The sequence below is a fragment of the Panthera pardus genome, unplaced genomic scaffold (assembly GCF_024362965.1).
Source record: "Panthera pardus isolate Hobbes unplaced genomic scaffold, ASM2436296v1 HiC_scaffold_7, whole genome shotgun sequence".
NCBI classification, from domain to species: Eukaryota; Metazoa; Chordata; class Mammalia; order Carnivora; family Felidae; genus Panthera; species Panthera pardus.
In genome coordinates this window covers 69,818,817-69,832,455 of record NW_026527002.1, presented here as the reverse complement: position 1 = coordinate 69,832,455, position 13,639 = coordinate 69,818,817, and the positions used below count along the sequence as shown (strand labels likewise).

At 45.1% G+C, this 13,639-nt stretch overlaps 1 long non-coding RNA gene across 30 annotated transcripts in view; it reads right to left on the bottom strand.

Moving 5' to 3' along the window:
- The window catches only part of LOC109273131 (uncharacterized), a 133,497-nt gene that overhangs the window by 43,650 nt on the left and 76,208 nt on the right, over positions 1-13,639 (bottom strand). Inside the window, exons 11-12 of one of the 30 annotated variants that reach the window (XR_008420021.1) lie at positions 9,873-12,778; positions 8,988-9,095 (exon numbers count right to left, since the gene is read on the bottom strand). The exons of 28 other annotated variants lie outside the window; for them this stretch is intronic. This is a non-coding gene — a long non-coding RNA (uncharacterized LOC109273131). The remainder of the gene's footprint in view (positions 1-8,987; positions 9,096-9,872; positions 12,779-13,639) is intronic. One more of the 30 variants, XR_008420020.1, reaches the window with a different exon arrangement.

Below are 13,639 nucleotides of genomic sequence, written 5' to 3'. Positions count from 1 at the left end.
GAGGAAAGAAGGGAGGGAGGAAGGAAGGAAGGAAAGAAGGGAGGGAGGAAGGAAGGAAGGAAGGAAAGAAAGGAGGAAGGAAGGGAGGGACGGAGGGAGGAAGGAAGGAAGGAAGGAAAGAAGGGAGGGAGGGAGGAAGGAAGGAAGGAAAGAAAGAAAGAAGGGAGGGAGGGAGGAAGGAAGGAAGGAAGGAAGGAAGGAAGGAAAGAAAGAAGGGAGGGAGGGAGGAAGGAAAGAAGGAAGGAAGGAAAGAAGGGAGGGAGGGAGGAAGGAAGGAAGGAAAGAAAGAAAGAAGGGAGGGAGGGAGGAAGGAAGGAAGGAAGGAAAGAAAGAAGGGAGGGAGGGAGGGAGGAAGGAAAGAAGGAAGGAAGGAAGGAAGGAAGGAAGGAAGGAAGGAAGGAAAGAAGGGAGGGAGGGAGGAAGGGAGGAAGAAAGGAAGGGAGGGAGGGAAGGAAGGAAGATAATTATCCAAAAGTCATGAACGTCATGCAGAGAATTGGGATTGAAAGACACAATGGAGAGAGGCAGGGTGGTGCCATGGATTGGTCACTCGGCACGTGATTCTCAAAAGAGGTGACCTGTGATTGGAATAACAAGAAGGCGGAAGCCACAGAAGACCAAGGGAAAGTGATTGTAGCCAAAGGGACTGCAAAAGCCCTGATGTGGGAATGAGGTTTAAGGGTTCACAGAACTGAGGAAAGCCAGTATGGCTTGAGCAGATCAGTGAGTGAGTGAAGTTACATGAAATTATATCGTAGAGATGGTAGGAGCCGGGTGGCATAGGGTGTTGTAAGCCTGGGTCAGACTCATTCATCAAATATTTGTTGAATGAACAAATGCACAGGCCTTGGAACACTATGGGAATGTAGCAACTGCCTTTAGGAGTTTACAGTTGCACCAAAAAGATGAAAGAAACCCACATCCATTCATTCCACAAATATTTACTGAGCATGTAGATGTACCAGGCACTATGGTAGATAGAGGGGGTGCTGGGTGAATGAGCTATGGTTCTTGCCTTCTACCAGCTCTCAGTTCTAAAGAGAGAGGCAAGACCACATTCCAGAGCAGCAAGGTCCTTAATTTGAGGAAACCCTATGTGAGCATGTGAGAAACATCTATCTCAGCCTGGAAAAATTCAAGGAGAAAGACAAGGCAGCCAAGATGAAGACTCCAGAGATGGGTTGGTCCCTGGAGGCTGGAAAGGTCAGGTGAACTTCCCAGAGAGAAAACCAGACTTAAGCTGGCACTTCAGGAATAAGTGGAACTTCAGAGGAAAGAGGGAGAGGTTCCAGGTTGATTAACAAATGTGCGCAGACTTGAATCAGAGGTCAACACCTTAGTGGGCATTCAAAGCTTCCACAGTGTTTGTCCCTCTTAACCAACACCTTCCCTGCACACACATGCTTACTCCTGCACGCTCACCCTTCCTTTGTGGCAAAAAACAACTGAAATTATCTGCTAACCATCCTCCAAATTGCTGAGCATCTCAGTTGCTCTGAAACGAAAGTCTGATTCTCATTCTAAGAACACCATCTACAGCTTCCCGATGATTGAATATTCCATGGATACAGAACTCCTAATTTCTCCATGTGTTCTACTTTAGGACAGTTCTCTTCTTTAGCAGAGATTTGTCCTTAAATAAGTCTCCTTCCTTGACACAGATACCCCTTGATCTTAATTTTAATCTCAGAAGTACTTTGGTCAATTATTACTAGATATGAATCAATATTAAAACCCCAGGAGCATATAACAATAAACATTAACTTTTCACTCATAATATAGGGGGGAGCTGGGAAAGCTCTGTTGCTTGCTGCAGGGTGGGGGAGGGGGTTCTGCTCCACAAGCCTCTCATCCTCCTCTGGGAAATCCGGTTATTATGGTGATGGCAGAAGTAATAGGAGAATGAGTCTGCCGCAGATGCTCCGTAACTTCTGCCTACACTTCATTGGCCAGATCAAGTCACATGTCCAAGCCCAAGGTCAAAGAAAGTACTTAAGAGAAGACCATACTCTGCTTACCCTAAGGCCGTGGCAGGAATAGATGGAATGGGAGAAGTTACAGCCAATATTCAATCAACCACAGAAGTTTCAAAGAATTCATCCCACTTCTCCCATTAATGTCAAGTCTCAAAATGGAGAGCTCATGTTCCCATAAACATCCTTACTTTCCAGATTAAGCTTATGTAACTTCTCTTTTTTTTTAATTTTTAGGGTGAGAGCCCAAGCAGAGGGGAGGGGCAGAGAGAGAGACAGAGAGAGAGAGAGAGAGAGAGAGAGAGGGAGAGAGAGAATCTTAAGCAAGCTCCACACTCAGTGCAGAGTCCGATGCAGGGCTCAATCCCATAACCCTGGGATCATGACCTGAGCCAAAATCAAGAGTGGGACATTCAACCGACTGAGCCACCCAGGCTCCCAAGCTTCCTTAATTTCTTATCCAGCAGGTTTTTAGAACCCTTATCCTCACCCTGACCTGAACACATTGTAGTTTGTTAACATTTCTAGCTAATATTTTTGGTAGATGTGGTCATGTGTCTTCCAGTGTGGATTTGCCCATGCAGGATGGTGCATGCATCTGTTAGAATCTGATGCCTAATAAAACACTCCAAAAGTTAGCTCATGATCCTGTGCGTTGGCAAGACAGTTATTCTGGTCTGGGCTGGGCCTGGTTGAACTCATCTGTGCTTTCTCAAGTGTCTGCAATCAGCTGGCAGATCAGCTGGAGGTTGGTAGGTCTAGGATGGCCTTGGCTATGGTACCTGGAGTCTCTCTCCCATTGTCTACCTTCCTCCAGAAGACTAACTAGGGCCTATTTGCATGTCTGTATCAGGGTCTAAGAGTTCAAGAATGGAGGCTGCATGCTTGAGGAGTAGGTTCAAAATGGCACAGGATCACTTCTGCCGCATTCTATTGGCCAAAGCTAATCAAAGGGTCAACTCAAAAATCAAGAAGCAGGGAAATAGACACAATGGACTCTACCCTTACATGGGAAAAGCTGCAAAGGGCTGTGGCCATTTTCGCAGTCTCCGCTCACACAGGTACTCTGTACTCCATGGCCATGAATGTGTCGCATGTAGCCAGGCTTACTTTGGGTTTTGGCCTACGCCACGCTGTTGACTTACAGAGTGAAAAGTCAGGTAACAACCTCAGACATTGATTCACGAACATTGTCAAGCAAATTCATACTGCAGTTACATTTATGCTGTTGGTCTGAACCAAAGTACAATCCTTCATTATTTCCTTTATCTCCATTGCTACAGCCACCTTTGATCCTTCCATTTCCCTTCTTGTAACAACTCTCTATATCTTTTTAAGGAAATTTCCAAATTCTGAACAACATCTTCAGCTATTTCCTTGCCGTATCTGGTGTAAACAGCAGGTCGTTATCAGGTTAGTTAAAACAACCATTTAAGGACAGCGATGGTCCCATTTGCCAACATTGCTGTATATTTTATGGCAACCATCACAGTACTGGGCAAACGGCTGCCCCTTGGTTACCATATGAAGTCACGCAAGAATGAATCGATACTCAATACAACACAAATCCAATGAGGTAAATCAGTGGCTCTTCAGTTCTTTTCTTTTCCGTAGGGTCTTTTTAAAAAAATTTTTTTAAATATTTTAGTTATTTTTGAGAGAGACAAAGCATGGGTGGGGCAGGGACAGAGAGAGAGGGAGACACCAAATCTGAAGCAGGCTCCAGGCTCCAAGCTGTCAGCAAGGAGCCCAACACGGAGCTCGAACCCAAGAACTGGGAGATCATGACCTGGGCAGAAGTCAGATACTTCACCAACTGAGCCACCCAGGCACCCCATAGGAGAGTCTTTTTTAAAAAAGATGAAATATCCTATGAAAATCCAACATGAGAACCAGATAAACATGGGAATCCTTTCATCAGAAGAGGGGACATTCCCGAAGTTCTCCCTACTCAGCTTCTCCATTCCAATTTCCCCTAAGGTATCTAAAGCTTCCATGAATGCCGTGGAACAAAATCTGAAAATCACTTAATGAAACCAATGCTTTTCAAACTTGGACAAAGATGGCCATCAGTAAGAAATGCATTTTACATAGTGACCCAGAACCCACACGCACACACACGCACAGAGGTAACTGAGGCAACTTTCTCGATACCATTTCACCCTGAGTGCAATATACTCTATATTTTCTATCCTACTCATTTCACTTCTGGAATACTGATCACGTGCTAGTAAGTTGTTTTTACAACCCACTGAACAGGTCATGTCCCACCGTTATAAAACTACTGGACGATTTGACGCCTGAAGACTGAAGAAGCCTTGCAGTGTTGAAACTCTACTGGCCTATTGTTCAATAGCTTCCATACCTTCAATGTCCACTGTTGTTCTTGGGGACAAGGAGAAACTAGTTATGGATACCACCAAAAAAGAGCAGAAGTAAAGTTACAGATAACGTTCCCAAGAGTAATAGAGACCATGTGCCCTTGTTAACCCTGATAAAATTAGTAGATTATCTTGTGAGAAGAGTTTACTCCAGAGCTAGAGTACCTCACCTCAATAACCACCTCCTCTGTTGCGTGGGTCTAATAATTAGCATCTACCCTGTAGGGTTGTTAATGGCACCAAACAGGATCGTGTATAATGGACTTAGCAGAGCCAGGAACACAGTAAGTGTTCAGAGTCCCCTAGCACTAATGAGGGAGTAGATGGAGCAGGTGGCTTTTCTCCCCCCAAAGAAGTGGGCTCAACAGTCAAGACAAAAGATGAATTGATCTCTCTCCCAGGTCCCCTCCCATTTTAACAGTCAGGGGAACGGGACTTCAAATTCTTGTTCTGTCACTTAACAGCTGAGGTCTTAACAATGGTCTTGGATGACTTACTTTCTGAACCTCAAGATCTTCTGCTGTGAAATGAGACTGACAAAACCTCTTGGAGAGAGTTGCTGTAAGGATAGTTGAAATAATGAATGTAAAACACCTGGCCCGGTACCTGCTATGCATTAATTCCTCTACAAAAGGAAAGAGACAGAGACAGGAATGGAGAGAGAAACAACTTCGGAACATCTGTCCAAAGAAAGAAAAAGTGCTCTAAAATGCAATTGTTTGCATTTTGAAAATGATTGAAGACCATTCAAGTTGCGTAAGCAACAGCCAACCAGAGCCACATTCCACTGGTTATCTTAGCTACGATTTAGTGCTCCTAGATGCAGAGCCCCACTGAGAAGTTCCAGCAACCTGAAGTCATGATATAAGGCAAGTCCCTCTCATCAGAGAACCTATCATCAATCCATATCTCGACTCTGCTCCCCTTTTCATTGAGCACTTACTATGTAGCAGGGGTTTTAGACTGTCAGCTGTCTTACACACATCATTTTGCCTAATTCTCAGAGCAACCTGATCACATAGCCTTCATTATTTCCACTTCACGGTTGAGAATCCTGATGCCACATAACTAGTAAGAGGCAGAGAAAGAATGTGAACCCAGATCTCGCTGAGTATTAAAGCCTTAGTACTCTGCATCTCCCCAATTCTATACCCATAGATTAATAGATGTAGGCATAAAGATCGCCAGATGTGACATAGAATACCAACCACAGAGCATCTCTGTGTACACATCCCAATAGTAAAGGAGAGCAGTTAAGAACACAGTCCTGGCCTCAAAATTCGTGTTCTATGACTGAATGACTCAAAAGTTCAAGAGAGAGAATCAGATGGATGCATGACATAATATAAATTTTCTGTGAATGCACACAGACACAACACACAAGCGCACACACACACACACACACACACACACACACACACACACACACCATCGACTCAGTGCTGAAAGATACCTTAGAGAACATTTAATTCAGCTCCCTTCTTTGCAGATGAGAAAGCCAAACGGGGTGGAGGTGAATGCACCAGGGGTTTCATGCCTGGGGTCCCACAGGGAAGGGAAGACAGTCTCCATTAGAACCAAGGGACTCAGACACCCAGTCCTATGTTCTTTCCACCTCACCCCAGCTCTCTCTATAAATGTTCCCAAGTTTTCAAACGGTTACTCCCCAGATCGAAGGAAATGGCTGTCTCAGATAAGGCAGATTCCTACAGAGGAAGAATGTCCACCTCAATCTGAGATTTTCCCCTATCTGCTCATTCACAGAGGTCACAAGAAGGGCAGGAGAATGCTCCCATGACGTGACTCCTGGGTCTTCATTCCTAAGAATGCAGGAAGGTTTAAATAAATCAGACTGCAGGCAAGAATTCAGACAGGCTCCCCCACATGTTCTGTGTTTTTTTCCCTAGTGGATCCCATCAGCTGTCCTGTTGCTAAGAGACCAGAGTGGGTGGGAAAGGCCAATAGTCCTATTTTTCAAACTTATCTGCAAAACCGGTTGTGCCTTTGCTCCCTCCAGGGGTTCAGCTTTCTCAAGAACAGGATATTACAACCAGGCAGATGGAGAGAGTGAGAGTACATTTTTTCGAGAAATGGACTGAGCTTTTCCTGGACATTCAGTGTCATCCAGCAGAGTCCTGGGAGCTGCCCATTATGAGTCTGATGCAATGTTTGGGAAAGAGCCTCGGCGTACACATGACTCAACGAAATATTATGATTTGTAGTCCTATCTGTTGGGAAGTTGCACTTATCAGCACCAACAAGTGCTGAGGGTCAGTAGGAGTGCTGGGCTGAGTTCGTCATTGGAGAATTAAAAAAGAATAAAAAAAAAAAAAAAAAAAAACAAGCAGGGGTTGTGGGGAGGTGAGGATTTGAATCACTCCGGGACTTTCCTTTTCGGTTGCATTCCAATCGGACAGACCTAAACCTGGCAGAGTCATTCCATTGCTCAATGTCAAAAACATTCGCCTGGAATGCAGGACATGTGAACTTGGACACCCCCTGCAGCTTCCCTGTGTGGCCCAGCATGCTGCATCTACTCGAAACATATCTGTCATGGGAGCAGAGGCAGAGCCCAGGCTGGGGTTAGCAGGGAGGTGGCCCAATTTCACATAAAGGAAGGTGGGGATAAAAAAAGGTGAGCTCTGGACAGCATTCCTCCCTCAAGGTCTTTGTACTGGCTCACAATATACTCTGATGAGCCAAGCAGAGATGGAAAATGAGCCCTTGGGAAAAGGCTGGTGATTTTTTTTTTTTTTTTTTTTTTTTTTTTTGCCTGTAGAAGAAAGCAAGAATGTGAATTAACTTCCTCCTTTTCTGGGTTTGTACTTGGCAGTTTAAGGCGGGGGGGAGGGGGGAACCTGCTATAATCACGGTATTTCCAAAGAACTCTAAGAGACATATACATGGACATCTGATTCCCTATTCTGTCCCCTGCCCAGAGACTCCTCCCACTTGACTTACTCAAGGTAGCAATCCTTGCCACTCTAGTATAAATGAAGACATAACCCAGCATACCCAGAAAGCCCACTTAGACCTCACAGCATGCTCCAAAGCTCGGTGTCCCAGCCAGCAAAGAACTAATGGTTGGTGCAGCGTTCTGAGTTACCATATACAAATCATGTCACTCCCTCTCTACCTCCAAATTCAGGAGAGAAAAAAGAAAGGCATCACAGGGGATGTGCCATCAACAGTGGAGAATAATGGAGTTGAGTGCCGAACACTGTGTGTGAGGATCAGGGATACACAGGTTCTAGAAAATAAAAACACCTAAACTAAACCAAACATTTACTGTAAACTAGAAATTTGGTGGCTTTTTCCTATTTAATTCTCACCAAAAAACACAACAAATTATCTGCAATCCCTTTTCAGATTTACTGCTCTGTAGGATACACTGGTCAAAATAGTCTTGAAAGTCCCTCCTGCACCAAAGGGGAAAACTTGCTGCTGAAAGCGATGATTACTCAGGCCAGCTGTCACAGATGATGCAATCTCTCACATAGGACAGCAATTAGCTGAAATAATCCCAAACCACCATTGCCCTTAATTCCTGATTGCCCGTCCGGGTTTGCAGTTTTGTCGACCAAGAAGACACTTGAAGTGACAAGTGAAAGGGCTATTCAAAGAAGATTCTAGAATGAGGGCAAGTGTGTCTTTTTGGAAGACTGACAGGTGGGTGAGAGACCACTCAGCCGAGGTGAGTGAGACTAAAGGTAGGGTGTTCAGAATTCAGCTTATTGCCTTTTAATCTCTGGAGCTAGGGAGGAGGACGTGAGGTGGGAGGGGGTTAAGGGCGAGACACTGACGTCAGGGCAGATCTCATTGCTGTTCTGATTGAGGGCTGACTGTGACACAGGCGTCTTATTTACGGAGGCATCAGAATGTAACAGTTTGGACATCGACCACCTTGTTCTTCTCCAGCAGTCTGATAAAACTTCTTGTCTCCTCATGGCACAAAAGGGCTGACAGCTTTCAAGTGGTGGCATTCAAAGCCACGATTATGACTTCTATAAAGGCATTCATAAGCTATCCATCACAAGACAGGGTGTGGTCACACTGACATATTGTCAATAGATAAAACAATGAGTCACGTTCATATCTAGATTAGTATTCCGAGAAGACAGTGAAAGAAGTGTGTCAAATTCTCCCTTGCACTGTCCAGAGCTTAAAGAATAATGCCAGCCTCACCGTAGATGCCCCTGAAGTAGAAAGATGCTTTGTCATGGGTTGAAGATAGTAACGATCACTTCCAAGTTAAACTTTAACACTGTTTACTGGGCCTTTGGGAAAATTGCCAAAAGAAAATTGTCAGCATTACATCCCTAGCATGCAGCACAGTGCAAAGCAAATAGTAGCTGTTGAGTAAATCGTTGCTGAGTCAATCAGCGCTCAAAGCAACTCAAGTTTGACAGAGTGAAAAGAGATCCTTCTCTAAAGATGTTTGGGATTTTTGTCTATGGAAGACAACTTGTACTGGTCAGTTCATCTGGGCCATGACTTTCACCCCCAACAAACTTGCCCCCTGGTCCCGTATCACCCATGTTGGTCAACACTGCTTCCCTTCCATGAAATGCCCTTCTACCACATTTGCCTGGTACATTCTATCCCTCACTTGAAAATCTCTTCAAATACCTACCGTGCTGAAAGCCTGGCCCTGCCGCAGGTCTACAGACAACTGGTCACTTCCTCTTTTGTGCCCACACGACGTACAGTACCTAGCACAGAGCCTAGCAAGTAGTATCACCTGAAAACATTTTGACTGATGAGCAAATGAATACATTTAAGGTCATCAGAATACAGACAGTGGGAGCAAATCAGTGTAGCAGTAGCAGCGAGGTGCCCACCAAGTCTAAGGCTTGGTGCCCTGCCTTTAGTGACAAGCACATTGCACAGCAAATGGCTTGGGAGAGTGGGGCTGGGGAAGAAGCTATAAAACGGGAATCCATGTAACCTTTGTTGTACTCCAACATTCCCAAGAGTGTTTCGACTGACCCCAATTAAGAACGGTGTATAAAACTGAGCAGCCATAAAGAGCATGGGTACCAACGTTACCCCCTAAATAGAAGCCATTTCACCGTGTGGGGTCCAGTACCATCTCTGAAGGACTTTCATCTCCTCTCAAAAGAAAACAAGAAAAGCGGAAGCAGCTGTCCTTCCTCCTCTGGGGATGGCATATGTGCTAAAATAATGTTGGTCATCTCCACAAGTACCTTTGACTCATGCAATTGGTCATCCAGACACATATTTCCGCCTAGGCCTGTCTTGTTTCCTCTTGGAAGAGGAAGGATCATTCTGGCCAAAGGGACCGAGTCCTTCAGGAGATGGTTGGTCCTCCAAAGCAGCAGCCCAAGATCTGCAGCTAGAAGCTTGGGCCATGTGGAACTACAGAAGGGTCAAGAGGCTCCCCAGCCATTTCCAAACCAATTAAGCATGTAGGCTCCTCAACATCCACCCTGGGCAGCAAAGCTAGAGGGAAACAACAAACATGGAGGAGCCCATCCTTCTGTCCTCCTGAGCCAACCTTTTATTTTCCTCACGAAAGCTTCATGAACATTCAAGTCACAAAACATTCGTAGCATTGGCGAGGAAGTCTGTGTTTGAGTATGTTTCAGATCTCTAGTAAAAATAAAATAAAATAAAAACATCGAGAAAGGTGCACACACACTTTTCACAGTGGTCATCTCTGGAGACGTGAACGGGATTGCACGGCAATTAAAAGGAATGTTTACTATGTTCTCTATATGCTTCTGAATAGTTTGATTCTTTTTTTTTTCACCACAAACACACATTGATTATAGGATTTAAAAGATAAAATAAGTGTGTCAAAATGAGGATAAAGGGTGTATTTGGACCACTCTGGCCTCAAGAGCTCTCTTTCTTCCTCAGCAACACTAAGACGCTGTGCTGTGTGATTTCCCCGCTCCAACCATGGAGCCTCTGGGGACTCAGATTCTCCCATCCTTCCACATTTACTGATGAGTCAGTGGGGAACGGAAGGTTTCCAGAGAAGAGGTACCACCACTAAAATTGGTCGCAGAACCAGTGGAGCCTGTCACTTGCATGATCTCCCATTGATCCTCTTGCAACGTCCACAAAATAAGCACCACTGGCTGCATTTTGAGGATGAGAAAATGAAGTTCAGAGGGCTGAATCACGTGCTCAGGGCCACACAGCCCATGAGTGACAAAGCAGGAGTCACAACTCAAATCTGCCAGGCACCCAAGCTCCTGCTTTTAAAGGTGTGTCGCACACTCAGTTCCAATGACCACTGTGTCCGGGGAGCTCTGCCAATGACAGCTCCCTAGACCCGTCCTGGCCTCTCCACTTACACTCTCACATCAGGAGAGGTTGCTCTTTCCGGCTGAGTTGAAAAGGAAAATGCAAAGCTCATGCATTTTACTCCCCCTTGGGCTCTCCAGTGTGTGTAGGTGCGATCAGCAACTTCTCACTACCAAATTACAAGGCTTATTCTTGGACTTCCTCATAGTTAATGGTTTGATTTGAATGCTCAGGCTTCTCATCCACCTGTCAGCTCCATAATAAGTTCACTCAAGTCCAAAAACAAAAAAGAGAGAGAGCAATAAAGCACAAGTAGAGGATGGAGACACGACCAGTATGAAAATGTCTGGGGATTTTAGTCAGAGTGGGTCCAGAATGAGTCAGCAGGGAGATGTGGATGGCAGGACAGATTTGAACTTCAGCACCCTTGAAGGGGTTCAGGTGCTGAGAATGGGGAAAGTCATCGCCCCCTGTCATGTAGGACCGAAGACAGGTTCCTCATCTCCCTGGACATAGTTCCCTCCTTTGTAGAGCGGAGATCATGATAGAAAATATGCAAGTCAATTGCTTAGCAGAGTGCTGGCACCCATTAAACATTCCAGAAATAAAACCAGTCTCATCATGTCCTCAGCAACAATAAGACGAGGCACTGTTAGTCTCCTTACTTTACAAATTATGAAACCAAGGTGACAAAGCTCTCAAGTGGCAGAAAATAGACCAACGCCAGGTTGGCCTGATTCTGAAGTCCATTTTCATAACCACTAAGCTATACTTCCTCCCTCAATAGAAAATTTAGAACAAGAAGAAAATCCCCCATAACCTCATGACCCAGAGATAAGCACTTTTACCCTTTTAAATACTTTCAGATTTTCTTTCATACAGAGATGAATACTGTTGTTCAAAATTGGGGATCGTGCACTGCATTCTACATTTACTTTTTACATTTGTCCAGACACCGTAACCACTTTCCTGCATCAATAAACGTTTGTTCCTCTAGCTGTTCTTTGTGGCCACTTAGTGTTTGTTCATATGGACTACGGACATGCTGTATCCCTACCATTTAATCCCCTATCGTTGAATATTTAAGTGGTTACATTAAGATGTTTTTAACTTTTTTTATTATTGAGGTAGAGCTGACATACAATGTTATATTAGTTTCAGGTGTGCAACATAGCGATGGGGCAACTCTGTATGTTATATGGTCCTCTCATTGTCACCCTACAATGTTATTACAATATTACTGACTATACTCTGTATGTTATACTTTTCATGACTTATTTATTTTGTAACTGGAAGTTTGAACCTCTTAATCCTCTTCTCCAAATTTCTCACAAACGCAATCAATGCTGTCGGAAGTATCCTCACTGCAGTGTCTTTGTCTCAGCCTTTACCTAAGGAGGTGCAGAAGCAATGGGTCTTGTTCTAGACTAGCAGTTGGGTGAATAATGAGACTTCAAGCCTTGTTCCATGAGAAAGGTGTGGAGGGACTGACTGAAATTGTCCTCCCCAGAGAAGCGAGGCTCTAGAAGCAGGAATAGGGACAGGACAGATGCCCTCAGTGGCTGGGGAGAAGCCTGTAGCATAGGAACAGAACTGCCTCCAACGGTCCTGAGCTGGTATGACCGAAGGACGGCAGACTTCTGCCGAATGTGCAAAAGTACTTTCCCACGGACTCAACTGTCAAAGGATGTGTTAATTAACCTGCCTCAAGAAATGGTTAAGTTCCCCACCAGGTAGGAAGCTCAACGTGGGAGCCTACTGAAAAGCAAGCACTTTACAAACATCACCTCATTTAATTCACAGAACACTACTAAGGGATAGGGTCCAAAGAGATACACTAACTTACCTCAGTTCACACAGCTGGTAAGTTCTGGAAATTGAGACCCAGGTCTTTCGGATAACAAAACCCTTACATCCAGGTATAGTAATGAAAAGCATGAGTTTAGAGGAAACCAGACTTGGGCTCAAGAATATTCTTTCACCTGCTGGCTGTGTGACCTTGGGCTAGTGACTCAACCACTCCGAACCACAGGCAGGATAATAACTGCATCCACTTCTGAGCATGCTCATGAACATCAAAGGAACCAACTCCTGTAAAATGCTCAGCACAGAGCCCAGCACAGATTGTGCTCAATAAATGGTGAGCACCTGCTGAAAGAAAGGTCTAGAAGAAACACATCAAAGTTTTCAGACTTTGCTTCAGAACATATTAGTTCTTCTCTAAAATGAGCCCACCGAAGTTTACCCAAGACCTTGGGGCACCCCAGCTCCCAGAGACAAAGTGTGGAACACTGACTGACTCACACACTCCATTCACCCATTCATTCATTGCTGGGCCCTAGACTAGGTGCCATGGCTATGATTGAGCAAGAACGTGGTGGCGGCTGGCCTAACGGAGCTTCCAGCTTCTGGGAGGAGACAGATCCTAATACATGATGATAATTAAGGGTGAAAAGTCCATAACAGAGGAGAAAAGCAAGATGTGATGGGAGCACCTTACAGGGGAGTCAGGGAAAGCTTCATAAACTGGTGGCATCTACAGAAAGCTGAGCCCTACAGAAAGAGGAGGTGGTAACAGAGAACAAGGTCCTGGGTGAGCAGAATTACTTAGGAGTTAAGAAGGAGGGGGTGAGAGGTCATGGTGAGTCCAGAAAATTCAGCAGGAGCCCTGGTAGAACAATGGGACTTTACCTTGAGGGCTATGTGGACCCACAGTGCAGGGTTTAAGCCAACAAGTAATATGAAGACATTGGCATTCAGAGAGGTCGCTGGGCACATGAGTGGACTAAGGGGGAGCAAGCCTGGAGGCGGAGGCCTCTGGGACACGGTGGTAGCCCCAACAAGAGAATGGCAATGGGACACAGAGAGTGGACAGAGCCACAAAAATCAGGAGCCACACCTGCCAAGTCCACCCACACTGGAAGCAGCCCCAGGACACCCGGATGAATTGGGTTCTCTTTCCAGATACTGGGTGGAGCTTGACATGGTAGCTGCCCCTAAGATATTAAA